General features: G+C 38.9%; 1 pseudogene; it reads right to left on the reverse strand.

Moving 5' to 3' along the window:
• LOC102131668 (coiled-coil-helix-coiled-coil-helix domain-containing protein 2 pseudogene) lies at positions 1 to 778 on the reverse strand (annotated as a pseudogene).
• Positions 779 to 4,700: the final 3,922 nt, after the last annotated feature.

The raw sequence follows: 4,700 nt of genomic DNA on the forward strand, positions 1-4,700 counted from the left end.
CACTTTATTCTAATTAACTCACAAAGAATAAAATCATAATAGCTGGAAGAAGGAGGCCACACAAACATTTGCCCAGCCCCAAAGTATACCCCATCTTAATGAAATTCTACAAAGTAAGAACACATTCTTCCATTTCAATTCTGAAGCAAGGAAGCTATGAATGACACAGAAGGGGTTTAACTGATGGTTTTACACTTTATATCTCCACTATCAATTATATTTTTATACTAAACTAACTTGGTCATAACAGCCAATTTTCCATTTCTTTGGCCAATTTATTTGCAAGTCTGCACTGTTTCAGCACCTCATCGAAACTCTTACAGAGATTTATGTCACTCAGGTTCTGCACATATTCCAAAAACGGCTTTAGTCTCATGTAAGTAAGCCTGCCCCTGTGCGGGCTGGGTTCCCTGAGGCTCCTGATAAGTGATGTCAGGCCTTGCAGGCTCAGCATTACTTCCTCCATGGAAGCCTCTAGTGATGGCATGACCCAGTGTGTGCCCCACAGCAGAGCCCACAGCCATGCCAACTGCCAGGGTTGCCATCTGGGCATCGGACCTGCAGCCGGGGCGCAGCAGCAGGAGAGCCAACTGCAGAGAGGGTGCTGCTGCTGGCGGTGGAGCTGCTGCTGGCCTGTGTGCAGTTCTCATCTGAGGTGTCCAGCTGGCCAGAGGGGCCATATGGGAGGTGCGGCTTCGGCTTCCAAGTAGCATCCTCGGTGCGGAGCGGCTCAGCGTCTGGATGCGCAAAAATCTAAGAACCCAGGGGTTTCTGAGAAGAAGGAGAGCTGAAGACGAAAAGCCGAAAAAAAAATTTAATGCCACATTTATCATTGGTGAAATCACAGACGTATTTGATTAGCCTTTTGTTTTGGCAATTTTAGGTACACCATTTACTAAAGAGTGTGAAAAACAAGAGACACTACCGCTTATGCTTGTACAGTGGTTGAAAGAGATAAACCAACAGACAAGAATCTAGAGTTTGGCCTAAACTATCGAGTTGTTCAATATAAAGGAAGTCAACGAGTACCCCATAATATGTGACAGAATTTGCAAGGCAAATCCCTCCTCCCTGAAGGTTAATTTTAGGTAGAAAGCTTGTAGCTTGTTTAGATGAATATTGTGTATGAGTAAAATAACATTTCTCTTTTCAGTTGATTTAGAGTCATTTATCCTATTTTGTTAAGAGGTTCAGTTTGAATCAAATGAGAGCGAGACCCTTGCTCTGGACTGAATGTTGTGTCCCCCTCCCCCATCACATCCACATGTTGAAACCCTAATCTCCAATGCAATGGTATTTGGAGGTGGAGTCTTTGGGAGTTAATTAGAATTAGGTTAGGTCATGGGATGGGGCCCTCATGATGGGATTAATGCCCTCATAAAAGTAGAAAGAGAGAAGAGATCCATTTCTCACCATGTGAGGACACAGGAAGAAGGCAGCCACTTGCAAACCAGGAGGAGGGCCCTCACCAGACACAGATCATCCATCTCCTTAATCTCAGATTTCCCAGCTTCCAGAACTCTGAGAAATAAATGTATGTGGTTTAAATCACCCAGTCTATGGAATTCTGCTATTGCAGTCTAAACTGACTAAGATACCTTGAGGATAAATCTGGCAGGAAAGAGAGATTTAAAAATTTTTTACACATTTTTAAATAGGTCTTTAATTTCATTGGCCACAAACCTATTCAGAAAACACATTCTATAATGGCTATCAATACTGTTCCTACAGATGAGCTACGAGCTTCTTATTCAATCTCTCAGAGCAAAAAGCAATACTGATAGACCTTCATTCTCAAAGAAAATAATATTGTCCCATTGGGGAATGGTTCTTAAGAGTACAAAAATATCTTAGATATTACAATGGTTTATAGCCCTCCAAAGCTCAACCCTATCCAACAAAATCTTATTCCTTTTTTTGAGACTATAAGCAAATTTCATTGTTTATCATCATGTCATACAAAAATCTAGAAACAATAATAATGAATTTGTACAGAAAAACCAAATGAATAGCAAATCAGAGCACAATAAAAATAACTTAAATTTGCTATTTTTTTCTTATGATACTAGGATGATAACGATTTCAAAGCACATGTGTCTACCTTCAGAATAGTTTTTGTTCACTGGCCAAAGCCTGCCATAAAGTTAAGGCTTTCAGTGCCTCTGTCTACTCTACTAGCTCTTGGCAAGACTTTTGAGGTCTTTAAGAAAAATAATGCACCCCTGGTGCTCTGGGCTCTGCTGAGCTCCACCAACTCATCCGCACAGGAGTTGTCCACTCCTTGGTATTTAATTTCTGTCCATAAAGAGACTTTAAATTAAATTAAATTTTGCTCTTTAGCAGAACAGTAATGAAAAAAAAAGGTTAAGAAACACTGGAATAGATGGTCTTCTATTCATTCTTTGTTAGGCATTATTTCAGGAATGTTTATTGAATATATACCCTACTTCAGGCACTGTGTGGAGATACTTCAGGCACATTGGCTGGAGATATAATGACAGATAAAAGATTGTTCCTATTCTGAGCAATTCATAATCTAGAGGGTATGAGAGAGAGGCGACCAAGCCACAGCTGAGAAGGTTTGGCAACACCAAAGGAGTCCTATGGAAACAAATGGAGAGGTAGACCCAGCTATGGTTGAGATGGGAATCAGGGCAGGCTTCCTGCAGGATGTGACTTCAGAACTGAGTCCTGAAAGACCGACCAGAGTTGGACAGACAAAGGTAGAATGTGCAGAGACCCTGAGAAAAAGATGCGAGGTGCGAAGAAGGAAGTGAAATGTTTTTAAATGACTGAGCTTACTGTGAGGGACAGATGTAAAAGGGGTGGGCCTGGAATCATATGTAAGAGCCAGATCATGAAGGGATTTCTAGGAAATTCTGAGAAGCTGATATTGTATCCTGAGTGTATACCAGTCATGGAAGACTTTAAGCAGAAATTAAAAATATGTTAGTGGTATTTTAGAAAGTTTGCTTTGGCCACAGTGTGAAAAATAGCTTGAAAGAAAGACAATAAAGAGGTTCTTATATTAACTCAGATGAAGCAATAGTGGCCTCAAATAAGATAATAGCAGTAGTGATATAGATAGCAGTAAGATTTGAGGGGTGTAGAGTTGATAGGAATGGACAGGCCTACATTGAGCAGGTAGGGTTAAGGAACAGGTAGGTGATTAGGATAACAACCATACTTCTAGCTTGACCAAATGGACAAAGAATACAGGAAAAAAGGTAGTTGGGAATTTGAGATAATTTTGGAACTTCCAAGTGGAGATTTATATATATATTTATATATTATATATTATACATTATTTTAATATATTTATTTATTTATAAATTATACATAATATAGAAATATATAAAATTATATATAATTTATATAGTACAATTTCTATATATAATATTATATATAATATTTATGTATAGATTTTTATATATTTATATATACAGATTTTTATATAAGTTTGATATATGACCCTGAGGCAAAGGAGGAAAATCTGTATTAAAGTAGCAGATGTGTAACTGAAGCCATGAGAATGAGAGGAGTCATCAAAAGAGACTGCAGAATGAGAAGAGGAAATGGACGAGGACAGAGCCCTGAGAATGTGAACATCAGAAGACAAAGAGAGAAAGAACAGCACACAGGAGCACCTGAGAAGTAGCAGGAAGGGAGGGAGGAGGAAAATCAGACTGTGCAGTACCATGGGTATGGTGGAAAGGTAGAGCTTTTGAAAGAAGATGAAATAGTTGGTGGTGTGAACTGCCATATAAACCATGTAGGAAAGTGACTGAAAAGTGTCCATTCTAGTTAACAAGCAGGAACTCATTGATTAACAAGAAAGAAGTTATTGGTACCTGTTTCCAGAGTTGTGGAGGCAAAGGTGATATTGCAGTAGGTTGAGGAGTGAGTAGATGGTGAAAAAATTAAGTCATCAAATGTTGGCAAGTTTCTAAAAGCTTGGCTGTGAAAAGAAAGCAAGAGATCTATGAGAAACTAGGTGTAAATGTGTATGAGCAAGAGGGCATCTTTGTTTCTTTGTTTTATGGAAGAGACTTGAAAATTAAGTGACAATGAAAAACAGCCAATAGGAAGAAATCGATAATACAGTTGGGAGAGAAAGTTGCCTGGGAAGGCTATAGATAAATCCAGCAAGATTTAACCTTCATTCGCTTATTCAAGATTCCTAAATCTTGAATAATGAAGATTGGGAAAGAGAGAAATGAATGCAAGAGCTTTCCTTTGGCTACATGAATCACATCACAGAGAAGAGTCTACAAGTACTCTGCCCTCAGATCTATCATCTGCAAATAGTGTTGTGTGTTAAACTTCGACCTCTCTTTTAGAAAGGGCAAGGACTCAATTGAGACATCTTACTAATTCACCTGATGTCGAATTCTATGAGAACTTCTAGTCTCCTGTAAATAACCATAGATGTGGTTTCCCTGACTCCACATAAAGCAATTTAAACAGACGCAATCCTTGCCCTTCAGCAAATCACAATAAAAACCAGATGACATGGACACACACATCCATCACCACCACCACCACCACATAAGGACACAATATTATAGTAAGAGAACATGATGGTCTTAAATAAGCATCTATAGTAGGTACAAGTTTGGTATTTGTTATTTCTGGCTTATGGAATACACGAAAGTTTTTCTGGGAAATGGGGTGGGGTTAGGAAGAGCACTATTTGACCT

The sequence above is a fragment of the Macaca fascicularis genome, chromosome 5, assembly GCF_037993035.2.
Source record: "Macaca fascicularis isolate 582-1 chromosome 5, T2T-MFA8v1.1".
In the NCBI taxonomy this organism is placed as follows: domain Eukaryota; kingdom Metazoa; phylum Chordata; class Mammalia; order Primates; family Cercopithecidae; genus Macaca; species Macaca fascicularis.